This window comes from Equus quagga, chromosome 13 (assembly GCF_021613505.1).
Source record: "Equus quagga isolate Etosha38 chromosome 13, UCLA_HA_Equagga_1.0, whole genome shotgun sequence".
NCBI lineage: Eukaryota > Metazoa > Chordata > Mammalia > Perissodactyla > Equidae > Equus > Equus quagga.
Window position 1 is genome coordinate 30,399,507 of NC_060279.1, and position 13,610 is coordinate 30,413,116.

Sequence of the window (13,610 nt, forward strand, 5' to 3'; positions counted from 1 at the left end):
TGCTGTGGCAGCATCCCACATGGAAGCTCTAGAGCACCTTGCAACTAGGATACACAACTAGGTACTAGGGCTTTGGGGAGAAAAGGAAAAAACAGAGGAAGATTGGCAACAGTTATTAGCTCAGGGCCATCTTCCTCACCAAAAAAATAAAAAGCATCAAAAAAACTAATATCTTAAACAAAATGACTAAACCCATGTTGGGTTCTTTCCACAAGAGCACATGGCTTCTCTGCGCCTGATCCCAACTGTGCTAATCCCCAGAGTGGTGCCTGAGTGATTGGGGCCTTCCCTGGGACCCCTGTCTGCCAGTGGAACTGTGTGTGTACTGAAGTCTCAGCAGGAAGAGAGAGGATGTGGGGCCAGGGACTTTCCCCACTGCCACTGTAACATGGCAGATTTAAACTCCCAGTGACAGATATGACTGGAAAAGAAGAAGTAGCTTTATAGCTTGCTGGGAGTTGTGCATTCTTGTGGGCACACCCTCTGGAGCGTGCCCTAAATCTGATCTTCATTGAGTATGCATAGGTGATGGACAGAAGGTTGAAGTCTGCAGGATGAACTCTGAGGTTCTACATTAACTTTGTGATTTAGCCATTGCCTGCCTCACTAGGGCTGTGTCTTACCATTTTCTTCTCTCTCTTCATACGCTACAAATATATTGGGTTACCTGCACTACCTAAAATCTGCCACTTTTTTTCCTATACCTTTAAAGGTTGTCTCTTCTCCCAGGAATTCCCTATACCTACCAGCCCCCATCGTAAACTACTGCTTATCATTCAAATCCTAGCTGTGGCCTTGCTCGGGTACTCCGACCCAGATGTAGATATTCCTTCTTCTTTGTATTCAATTTGCCTTGTATATGCCTTCATTGTGGCTTACATTACCTAGTCCTTGTAATTTTACTTTTTGCACGTTGTTTTATTTTTTACATGTTCATTTTCTCCTTGAACTGTAAGCACTTTGAGGTTAATGCCTTTTTACATTCTTCTCCCAATTTATGACGGAGTCGGGTATATCATAGGTGCTCAATAATCATTCATGGTATGCACTAGGGAATCACATGGATACCATTTTATCCTCTGGTCCCAGCATTATCTAGAGGCAGGCAACTTTAGTACCATATCATATCTTGATGGACTAGAGAGAGCCCTAGACTGGGAGTCTGAGGAGCAAGTCCTAGCTCCCCCATGAGTGGTTATATGGCCCTAGACATGTTATATTAAACATATAAACACTCGTTTCTATGAGCGTGGTCTACTTGTGGGGCTGTCCTATGAAATGGTTGTTTAGCAAATTGGAAGATATGCATTGGGAAATATGGAAAATAGGATGTAATAGGTAGGGTGAGGCCCATGTGGTTGGCATGGATAGTGTGGCACTGATTGTCCAGCAGAGGGGTTTAGACATGTGGTAAGAAATGGAGACCCAGTGGTTATGGGAACATGGATGACAGATGCTGAAACCAGATTTAAGGACTTTTAGTCTTAAAATGTGCAGGATGTACTAGACTGGAGAGAGATTGAAGCCAGGGATTTCAGCCAGGAGACCAAAGGACCTGGAGTCTGGGTAAATGAATTGTAATTTGGGAATGAAAAGGATCAGACTGTTTTGAAAGCAAGATTAACAGAGCCTGGTGACCATCTAGATAGGGAGGTAGAAGGAAAGGTATAAGTCAAGGATGATTGAATCATTTGATTCCTTTATTAATTTGATTCCACAAAAAGTTCGAGGTGGGATATGATTCAGTACAATGAGAAACCAACAATTAGAACTGTCCCCAAATAGCTGGAGGGTGTGGTCATAGATGCCGGCTTTATCATGTAACTGTAGGAAGTGAAGTGTTGCCAGGACTGTCATGAGGCGTTTGCTGCATGGTGTGCAAGTTTGAACTAGACTGAGATGTGTTCCATCTCTGTCTCTGTGTCTATGTTTAGAGGTTTTCCGTTCTGGTTACTTGGGAGAATGGGCTAGGCATTAAGAAGAAGAAGGAAATTAGGAAAGGGAGGTAATTTGGATGCCAGGTAGAGTTTTGTTCCTTTCACATTGTGGTAGATCTTTCAGTTTCACAGAATTTTGTTTCTGTATAATTGTTGATTTTCTTATTGGGTGTGTCTCTGACACGCATTTGATTTTCTCTCTCCAGAAACAAAGCATGATCTGCTAGAATCCTGCTCTATTTTCAGGTGATTCCAAGGCTTAGCCCTCTAGTTCCCAGGACCTCCCTTCTGGGAGGAGCCAGAGTTTGTTGTGGGCCGGAAAAAATATAGTGGCAAAGAACCTGGGTTTTAGAGTCAGGCTGACCCAAATTTTTGTCCTGGATCCTCCATCTACTGTGTGACATTTGGCAGGTTACCTAATTTCTGTCATGTCTGTTTGCTCAATACTAAAAGTGGAGATCATAACATCACCTACTTCGTAGGGCTTGGGGAAGGATTGTGATAATAACAGCTAATATTAATTTAGGGGTTATGTACAAGGCACTGTGTTATTTACATTCACTATTTCATTAATCCGCCCTGAAAAACCTATAAGGTATATACTATCATTGTCCCTGTTATATTGGCCAGGACTCTGAGCTTAGAGGGGTTGAATAACTTGCCCTAAATTACCCAGGTAGGAACTGGCAGAGTAGGGATTTGAACCTAGGTTGAATGACTGTAACAACTCAGCCCTTAATAACTAAAAGCTCTGTAGCTTTCCAAAATATCTCTCTTTCTGTGAAAATCTGAGAGCCCTCCAAAGACCGCCTTTCAGATTAATCACGCGTTCTACCATGTTCCTATAACAAAATACCTGTAGCTTTGATTAGCATGTGTGTTATCATTTTTCAACCCTTTTTTCAACCCTTAATTTTAGTCATTTCTTCATGTATCCCTCTCTCTTCACTAAATTAGAAACTTCTGAATACAAGTACTGTGCCTACCTATATATTTTCCCTCCAATGCCTTCTTTAGACAGAGGCATTCTCACTCTTAATTTATTGGAAAGAAATTAGATGAAAGGGTCACTCTTTCCTTAGGGACACCTTTGGCGCTGTGAGGTCACCTTTGCCTTTCTGTCACCAAAACAAAAAAATTAACACATCAAGGAGTACTATGAGCGGCACTAATGAAATGTGATCGTTTAAAATAATGAAATAATGTCACTTAGTCTGATTATGGTCCTTACGTCACTTCCCCCAACAAAAATAATCATAAAAGCAGAAGTGATCTTTCCTTCAGTGTGTTGTATTGTTTCCATCTTTGGAATTAAACTAGACAAGAAATGAAGTACCAGGAACCAGTTCCTCCTTGCCTCGGGGCATCAGACACGCTATCTCCCATTTGGCCTTAACTTTTTCTCCCATTTGCCCCTCCGGTTGGAATGCAGGCATTGTTCTGAAGCTTTGCGATCATTACCTTCCACAAGCTGGAGTCTGACTTACCCTTGGTGGAGAGCAGATCTGGGGAAGCGATGTGAGTGAATCCCCAGGGTGCCCGTTATCAAGAGGATTGGTCCCTGAGCTGGTCCTTTTCTCCCTTCTGCCACACCTGAGATGGAAAAAAGAAATTCCATGGCCCCTTGGGTAGCAGTAGAGGGAGAAAGCAAGATTCCCACCTCTGAATGCCTTTAGGTTTAAAACTACCTTTAACTGCTTTAGGTGCAAAGTTGAGTAATAATAATAATTATAATGTTTGGTAAAAATAAGACTGCACAGAGCATTTCGTACATATCAAAGCAATTTTAAACATTGTGCCTCTTATTCGTGCTCTTCGAGAAGCAGCCCTATGCGGTTGACTATATAGAAGGAATTACAGAATTCTTGGGCAGTGTTCAGTGACAGGCCTTTAGGTGTTGTTCTCATTTGGTCTTCTTTCCTCTCGTTCTTTCTTTATTCTGAATGAGTCTTTCTATAGTTACATCTCACCATTCAGAACTCAGTGCCGGCAGCCTTACCCATCTGAAGAAAGGAGGAACAAGGACCTTAGCATAGGAGGCCTCTCTGTGACCAAAAAGGAGCCTCCAGGTACTCAGCCTGTGTGGGTGACTCGTCATAGTGCCCACAGGCCACCACTCGAATCCCCTTTCCTCTTATTTCAAACATGATTCTAACTGTATGGTTGTCTGGTTTCCCAGCCCCTGTCAGGATATCTACATGGCAATCACTCATATTAACTGAGCACTGACTACTGTAGACACGATCCTAAACACTCAGAGTGTAACTCAGGTCATCCTCACAACCCCCCGAGGAGCGAGGTACCACGACTGTCTCCATTTTACAGGTGAGGGCGCAGCACGGAGCGGTTCAGAAACAAGATCCCACACCCAGTAAGTAGTTAGGTTTGGCTTCCACGATCTGGTCCCACAGCCCATGTTCTTAACCATAACGCTATGCTGACTTTGAAGAGGAGGCAGTAAAACCACAAAAAGGAGACTGGAAAACTTAAAAAATCCAGCAGACAGAGTTCCTATACAATAGACATGCAGACTCCCAACTAACGGTGGGCCTGGCTGATAATCGGTATTCGTAATGATAAATGATTTGGGTCATGAAGAGGAAGGCAAATTATGTTCAAGATTATCTATCTATCTATCTGGGTATCTTTCAAAGAAGCTAGATGGCAATATAACATGTTTTTAAATGATTTATATCCAAAATGATGAAAATAAACACAGTTTTGGTAAACCCTCAGGAATATGGAGACGAGGCAGCTTTCTATAGAGTGATTTATTTCTCAGTAGTTAACATTTTCTTGCCTTTCTGCCTGCTCCTGGGTTCCAGAGTCTCTGTTCCCTGGATGTCTCCCTCGGAACAAAGGTTGTGGACCCATGGACCGCCTCCCCCTCCTTGCTGGACTCTTGCTCCAGAAAAGATGACAAGAATTTATGGATCACCCTAGACGGTGAATGGGGTGCTGCACACACGCTCGACTCTGTGTTGCTTTGCCTCTAGGATGGCAGGTAGAGGGAGCGCAGTGCAGTAAATATCAGTCCTTTCGTAACCCGCCAGGAAAATGGAAGGGGTGCTGCTCAGGGGATTTGAGAGGAGAGCGGGGAAATGACTTCTTTGTCTGAAAGGGAAATGCCATGGCTGTTCCTTCAGGTCTGTTAAGTGTCTGTTGGGTGAGAAGGACATTCTTCTCTTTGCTTCCACCTCCCCCCATCGCCTTTATTTTTTCTCCCTTTGTAGAATAATATAAAATAAAAAAGCCCAGCAGAAAGGGAGCTGTGATGCTGTCGTCCCTGGCGTTGATGTTATTTATTTTCCTCAGTTGCTGCTCTGGAAGCCCGGAGTTGACAGAGCGGTTTTGTAGAATAGAAACATTATAGACTGTTACTGTCAGAGTGTTAAATGTGATGGATAGAGAAATAGAGGCGAAGGAGGGGACTTAATACTGAGAGCCAGGGTGCTCATGGGAAAATAAACCATCCGCATATAAGAAATGAATGAGGTAATGTGGCAGGAGGTAATGGGCTTTCGCAACATGCCGGAACAGAGATGCTTATTACAGGGTGTGCTTAACCCTTGGCATGCTGATTTCCCTTTGTGGGTTCCAGGGCTTTTCGCCATGTCCCTCTGTGGGAGCATGTGTGTGGCTTTTCTTCCGGCAGGGAAGCAAACGTGCTTAGAGGAGTGGAGACAAACGTGTTCTTAATAACGCTGTATTAGCAGCCTGTACATCAGCACGCCTTGGCGGCTCCTGAGGGGCTCGGGATCCCTGTGGCTGTGTGAGACAGAATGTGCCATGATTGCTGGGTTAGGAGGAGCACCTTGGGGAGCTTAAGACTGTTGATTTCTCCATTGGAGACTTAGGAGGAGTGCTTTGGTTACTTGGGAGAGAAGGAAATTCATGTTAACTTGGCTCCCTTCGTGAGTCCCAAAGAGTCTCTGCCACTTTATGTAGCCGATGCCTGGCTGTTCACCCAGTGACCAGAATGTGGTGGCTTTGCCGTAAGGTGGGAGGGAGTGGAGCAGATGTGGTCGCCTTTATTACCTGTTTGTCAACTACAGTGCATGCTATAGAGGGAATAAGGGTGAGCATGTCAGGTGTAGACCCTGCCTCAGATGGGATGATGGAAGGGACCCAGCTAGCCTAGGTAAGTTGGGTGAAGTCAACTAAAAGATGGCCAAGTTCAATGGGAAAGGTGCTGAAAATTCCTTTGCTTTGGGTTCCTGTGATCTTTCCTACCCATCTTTGTGTCCTGGTGGTGGCCAGTCCTCTGTGTCTTGCACGTGACAAACAAACAGTAAATTATGAGGACTCATTTGATATGGGCCCACATCTAGCTCTGGCAGTTACCAGCTGTGTGGCCTTGAGCAAGTCATTTACCCTCTCTGGGTTAGTTTCCTTATCTATAACATGGGGATAATAACACCTCATAAATTTCTTGGCAAGATTAAACTTAATCATGCTTATGAAATTGTTGGCAGGCTATAAAACATTACGCAAATAGCAAAGTATTACTATTATTTCTGTTGTTAGTAACAAAATAATCCATGTATATTAAATGATAAGGTAAAGAACTTCACCCAAGAAATTATGTGTTCAAGATAGCAGCTTCACGTGCTTTTACCCAAACGGTGCTATTTTTGTCTGATGTTAAAGTGTCTCATTGCTTTCATTGGTGGTCACATCAGCAAGGACACTGCCCTGGATGTTTATATTCTTGGCACAGGGTCAGTGGGCTCCTGAAATACTCTTGCAGGGGACCATAGTCACCTAAGGGTTGTGGTCTTCCTTCCTTTCCTGTTCAGAAGTTTCATAGAATCACTGAAGTTTGGAGTTAGAAGGACCCTTAGTGAATGTCCATCGTTGGCCTTGATTTAGTTTGGAAATTGCTTCCTCCTGAAGCACAGACCCCACCTCCAGCAACTCTTGGATCTTTCCCTGGAGCTCTGCTGTCGAAGATGTTACTCAGCCCAACCTCATTCTCTGAGATCTAGCTGCTGCCTATGAGATTGTGCCACTAAGGGCCCTGTCCTTACTGTGGTGATAAGATGGTCCACAGTCTAGGGGTTCTGCTTGTCATTTTGCTTTCGGGGATCCTCAGCAGTTCCACAGGAGCAGAAGGACCTAGGTTGGCTGGCATGGTTAACTGTGGTCTGAACTCTGTTCCAGGTCTCATGTTAGCATGTGGTGCCCGCTGGTGAGGGCAGGGGTTTGGCTTATCTCTCTGCTTCCTTTTCCCTGTTTCTCTTCCTCACTTCTGGCTCCAGACCTTCCAGGCAAGTTGGTCTCCTTGCTCTGCCTGTCTTCCTGCTCCCCCTCTGCTCCTCCTGGGTTGCTTTTTCTTTTTGTCCTCTATGTATATCTAGTCTCTGTCCATTCTTCCAACTTTGCTTCTTCTTATTTTGTCCAACAATCACAGCTTCCATTGAATATTCCCTTCTCTTAATTTCTCAAATTTGTATTAATGTATGTAACAGCTGGCTATATAGTTTTTGGTGTTTCTCTGATTGTTTCACAAGACAAGAGGAGAGTATGTTGTCTTCCCAAGAATATTGAAATTTTCTTGAGGAAAGGGTTATGTCCTGTATATATTTTTTCTTATAGATTGTGTCACATTACCCTCTTCTCTAATCATTTGTCGTCTATTTCATTATAATGCTTCTGTACTATATAGCTTTCTTTTGCCTATTTCTGGTCTTCCTCACTAGACTAGCTGCTCCCTGTAGAAAGAAGCATCATCTGAGGTATCTTTTGTTGTCCCAAGGCATCTAGTATGTAGTCTATTTTGTTATGTCTTCAATTTATTGACAGTTTTCAACAGAAAAGTTCTCTTCTTGCCTTTGTCTACGTGCTCAGACATCCTTGCACTCGGCCTTGAATAGAACGGGAATAAATGCTACATGTAAAGGAAAGACAGTACCAATCTGTGACAGAATCTTCTCTCTCGCTAAATAATATTGTTGACACATTCAAGTAAGAGTAGCCCTGAGGATTAAATGAGATGATGCATCTAAAGAGTTTAGAACAGTGCCCGACACATTACGCATCAAAGCTGGTTAGTTATAGTAGTAGCAGCAGCAGCAGTAATAATGATAGCTGAGAAGCAGTAGTGGTAGCAATAATGCCTGGTGCCCACTGATCTGCCTTTTTTGCCCCATCTGTATTTTGGTAGAGTTCCACAAATAATCATCTAATGGGTAGAATCTATAAGCTGAGAAACAGTCAATAATACCGCACCCTCTGAAATGTGGGCCTTCCTTGGGCCAGTGAAGCCTGGGATCCTATCATGGTGTCTTCCTGCGTGCCTCTGCAGTCCCAGGATATTCTCCTCGAATACGTCCCTATAAAAACCAACTCCTTTTGGGTTTATGAAGGAAGGTGTATTTTAGGACACAGTGAAGTACAAATCCTTGGGTTTGCTTGAAATTTATAAGAAAGACCGTGTTGACGGAAGAGGGGCGATCCAACTCCTGGCCTTTTCAGAAGACTCTTCATCTTTCTGCATTTTTTTTTTTAATTGCACTAGGATGCATAGAATAGTAGATATGTAGACTCCAGAGTTCAGAGGAAAAGGAGAAGGAGGCAAAGCTTCCAGGACCATACTTTTCCCTTGTTGATCAGTTATTTTTCTAAGTCCCTTTTTCTAAGTCCCTTTCTTTTCTGTGTCAAAACACAATGCCGTTCTTTGAACTTCACCAGCTATTATCTCAGCAAAGTGTGTGCTGAGGCCATTCGTTTTTGAAAAGGGGATTGTGATTGGAGTTCAGGAGGGGAATTACAGGTACACTTCAGTAGCCAGGCCCTAGTGTTCTTAAGAATAACCTGGGGGTATTTGTAAAATGCAGTTTCACAGGCCCTGCCCCAGCGGGTTGTGATATCGAGCCTAGAAATTTGCATTTCACAAACACCTCTGATGAAGTAGATGCCTGGGCTACATGCTTTACCCTTTGGGAACTACCTCTGCCTCTGCACCTCTTCCATTCCACTGGTGGTGATGGTCTAGTTACTGGTCCTGAAGCTGAGACCCACTACCGTGTGAGAGCATTTAAAATGCTGCCTATGAGCTGACTTCAATGGCACGTATAAAAAATGAGAACAATACAAAGAAGATTAGCATGGGTCCTGCACAAGGATGATGGGCACATTTGTAAAGCATTTCATATTTTTTCGCCAAGCTGTACACTTGTGATTTGTGCACTTTTCTATATCTGTGTTACATGTCAAAAGATTTTAAAAAAAGATAGCATCTATTGTCCTTTTATTAATGTCACTGTGACATATGACCCAAACCCAAGAACTTTTGACCTACATCAAGAACCTGTTTTGAAGAGAATAAAAAACTGGTTTCCCAGTTGGCAGTTGCCATTTAAGGGATATTAAGAGGCATGTTAGTACACCTTTGTTAAAAAGTGTAGTTTGTGTAGTGGTTCTTGGGGGGGGGGGGGGGGTTGGTGCGAAGGAACACAGTGCTCCTTGTTCCTCCTGGTAGCAGGAGGCAATTACCGTGACAAGATTTTTTTTGGTGTCTACCATATACAGATGAGACTGTTTGTTGTCTGAACTGGGCTAGGAGAATACATCATAATGTGGCGCTGAACATTCATGGAGATGGGGAGTGAGGAGAAAATAAGAGGATGTCCTGAGCTCACGTTCATGAGCACGAGGCTCCAGTTTTTTCCAAGGTCACTGAGATGTAATTGTATTTACTCAGTTTTATTTGCGTTGCCTCATTCTGGTAGAGTTGCTATATTTATAGAGATCATTTGGCGTTTACCCTTCCACACCAGCACTTCCATATTTAAGTTGACTATTCATTATGAAGTGGCTGAGTTGTGTTTGAGTATGAGTGTGTGTACTCATCTGGATGTATGTTGTGTATGTGTGTGGATATGTGTATATGCCTATATTCATGTGACTGACCATCCTATTCTTGTGGTCTATTGGAGAGACTGTGTATTCCAGAGTACAGAGATAATTAACTTATTGTGCCAATTCCACTGATGTTCAACCACATAATGTCTTTTGATTTTTAAAAAACATGATGTTTGCAAGTAACTATTGTTATTTCTGTCTGACTTTTCCCACTGTTATTCTAAATATGGAAGGCAAAGGAACTTTGGGATGGTGGTTGTGAGAGTTGTGAGAGAGAGGAGAATGTGTTTAGTCTAGCTGGTTCGTGTGTAATGGATTACTGGGTATAGATTTGTGTATCTGTTGTTGAGCTGTGGTGGTGGAGCTGGGGGAGGGAGAAAGGAAGACCCCCCTGTCTTCTAAATAACATGCGCGTGTGCACACACATGCACACACACACACAGTTGCTCTTTGCTGATTATCATGAGCCTAAACTCATTTCAGCCAAGATGACCTGTTAGCCAAGAGCCCAAGCCTACATGTGACAGCTTGGGTGTCTGCCCCTGCTGGTCATAGCCATGGCTTCCCTCACTAGCTGTTAATCAGTCTGGGGAACTCTAGCCACTTCTCCTGGCTAGACTCAGCTTTCTGTCTGAACGAAGAAGCACAGACCTGAGACAGGTCGGGAAGGAAAAGGATGGTTCCTCCTCCTACCTTTTCCTCAACTTCTTCTCCACACAGATCCAATAGCACCCGTGAGGACTGAACCACCTTCTTACAATGGGCTCTGGCATTCAGAGCAACTTTCCTACAAATCTCTTTTTATTGGCATTTCCTCCAATTTAACCATCCCTGAATTGCATTTGAATCAGTTGAGAGAAAGAGAGAGAAGGAGAAGGGAGGAGGTTCCCCCCCTCGCTCTTGGAAAAGCAGCTCACAACCAGCTTTATTTGGTAAAATGCTGCAATAGATGCTTGTCAGAAATAATTTATTCCTGTTAGCTGTAATCTGAAGGAAAACAGATACAAGTCCTATAGTTAAAAAAAAAAAGTAAAGTAGTCTTGCTTTCGCTGACAGTACAAAGGTGTCATATACAAGAAGGATTGACACAGACCAAGGGGTCTTGTGGGAAATATGATAATAACTATAAAGAAGACAGATTATTCCCCAGTTGCCAACATTCAAACCTTTTTACAGTCAGTTCAAACATATAAAACTTTATTGCTCTAGCAGAAAGGGGAACAATTTCTGGTTGCACAGCTTTCCCAGGGCTGGGTTTATACTGTCTGTGTTATTGCTCTATAGTGGCATTTTAAAGTTTATTGAACAAGACTTTTACAATTGAAGGAAGTATATAAAACTGTAAATTTATTAGATTTTTCAGGATAAGTGCCCTTTCTAGTTGTGCTCAGGAATTCGGAGCTACGAGAAACTGCTAGTTACAAGACTTATTAATATTAAAGACTGAGAGTACGCACATTTTATACCTTAACTGATCTCAAAAATAATATTATCATATTACTGAATGTCAGAGCTCTGATGCTATAGAACTGGATGGATACACACATGTAGGACTCTAAATACCAGATGTGTTCATTTTTCACTAGTGAAAAAGTTAGCTTTTGTTATATCTTACGTTATTTAATTTTAACACAACTGGTCAGGATACTGCTCTGTCCACTGAAGGATGTCTCACAGTGTTTTTTTTTTCTCAGATCCTTGCTGATTTTCCAGCATTGCTCCATGTACGGCTGTAATGCAGGTGGTGGGTTTTAAGAGCATATTATAGGTGAAGTAACATATTGTAGCATCCACAAAAAGCAACTATACTTATGATAATCAAAATGTACTAAAAAAAGTTCTCTTTTATGTTCTCCAACTTCTCATTTTTTATTTCTTAAAAGTCTTTTGGCGGGGTTGGGGGGGCCCAGCCCTGTGGCACAGTGGTTAAGTTCGCACGTTCCGCTGCTGCAGCCGAGGTTCACTGGTTCGGATCCTGGGCGCGGACATGGCAATGCTTGGCAAGCCGTGCTGTGGCAGGCGTCCCACATATAAAGCAGAGAAAGATGGGCACCGATGTTAGCTCAGGGCCAGTCTTCCTCAGCAAAAAGAGGAGGATTGGCAGCAGATGTTAGCTCAGGGCTAATCTTCCTCAAGAAAAAAAGGTCTTTTAGGGACATGATTTGAGGAATTTGGTGATGTTTGTGAAAATCTGTACCAGGGTTTCTCAAGCTCTGCACTATTGGCTTTTTGGGCCAGAAAATTCTTTGTTGTGGGGGGCTCTCCTATCCCTGGTTTCTGCCATAAATGCCAGCAGCATCCCCACTCTCCCACTGTGACTATCAAAAATGCCTCGAGACATTGCTAGGTGTCCCGTGGGGTGTAATCATCCTCTGTTGAGGTCCACTCATTTATACACTATAATACTATGTCTCTGAAAAAAAAGATTTTTTCTGTAAATAAATAAATATAGCTTGTGTTTAGTAATAAACAAAGGTAGAGTTACCAAATATGGCAAATTATAGGATTATTTACTTTCAGAAATGTCTGACTATGGACTTCTCTTAAATGATATGTTCCCCAAAGTATGTAACATAACTCAATCTTTAAAAACTTAACATATAATTTCTCAGGACCACATTACTCTAATAGGAGATTCCTATTTGCTTCCCTAAGTCTGAGGGCATATTCTGTTTATATCATCTTATGATTAACCACTTATATCTGTTTGCCTCTTTGATTTTTCATGTGCAAATGTGGAAAAATATGTACATATACATATATATGCTTATATTATGAGACTACACAGTGGAGGATTTGAGAAGTACAGAGATGATTTTGATTATAATTTTATCACTTGACATGTTTAATTTTGAGGTCCCAGCAACTTGCCTTTAATTTTCAATTTGTGTTCTAGAATTTTTTAACCTCTTCAGAAGGTTCTTTTAGTGAATACATTAAAAACATTCAAAGAAGTTGTTTATAGCCCCTGGTCACTTTCATGCTACCTAATGTTATGTTAGTACCTATGTGTAAATGGCACTTTGGTCTGGGATTTTGTGTTAATTTGACTAATGGCCATAGCATTTACAGAAATAATTAAGATAAAATGTTTTCAAAAGAGATTAAATTATAATTGGCCTTTAGTTTTTGATGGCCTGAATTTTGGAATTCTCTATTTCCTTTTTTTCCCCTTTTTTCTTTTTTTTTTTTAAATTCCAAACACTTGTGACTTACTAAGGGGTATCTTGAAAGGGTCTCAGTTCTGTTATTTGGTGGAGCCACCATTGTTTTCTGTCCCCATGGCCTCGGATGGCTGGGTGATGTTAGCCATAAGACAATATGTCTTCTCTCCTCTTCTTGCCATCTCTATAGGTCATTGGGCTCCTAGCCTGTAGGTGTATCAGAGATTTTCCTTGTGAAGATCTGTGACATCCTTAAAAAGTATGGTATAATCCACTAAATGTCTTTCTGATAAATTGGGTGTAAATTGTAAGATTGGAAAGCAAATCGTATTAGAAATCTGCTAGTGGGTCTGGCTAAGGCATCGTGGTGATCTTCTTAGTCAGCTGAAAGATCTATTTACAGTCACTGGTTTAGTTACCTGGTTTCCTTAAATCATAATACACCTTGCTTGAGTTTTTAAACTGCTAATATCCATGTGGTACTTGTTGTGTATGATAGCTGTGGAGTCACACACGTGTAATACACCTGTCTTTGAACTTGGCCATGGGAGAATGTGCTTAGCCACTTTTGGTGGACTGCCACCCCTACAAATGATAGCCTCAACACTTTACAAGGTTACATAATGCAGTCTCTGGTTGAAAT

The 13,610-nt window shown here is 42.1% G+C and overlaps 1 protein-coding gene and 1 non-coding gene across 7 annotated transcripts in view; both read left to right on the plus strand.

The window, feature by feature from the left end:
* The window catches only part of PBX1 (PBX homeobox 1), a 309,416-nt gene that overhangs the window by 122,494 nt on the left and 173,312 nt on the right, over positions 1-13,610 (plus strand). The gene's annotated exons all lie outside the window — the stretch shown is intronic.
* LOC124251612 (U6 spliceosomal RNA) lies at positions 8,995-9,098 on the plus strand. Its single transcript, XR_006891806.1, has one exon. It is a non-coding gene; the product is annotated as a U6 spliceosomal RNA (small nuclear RNA).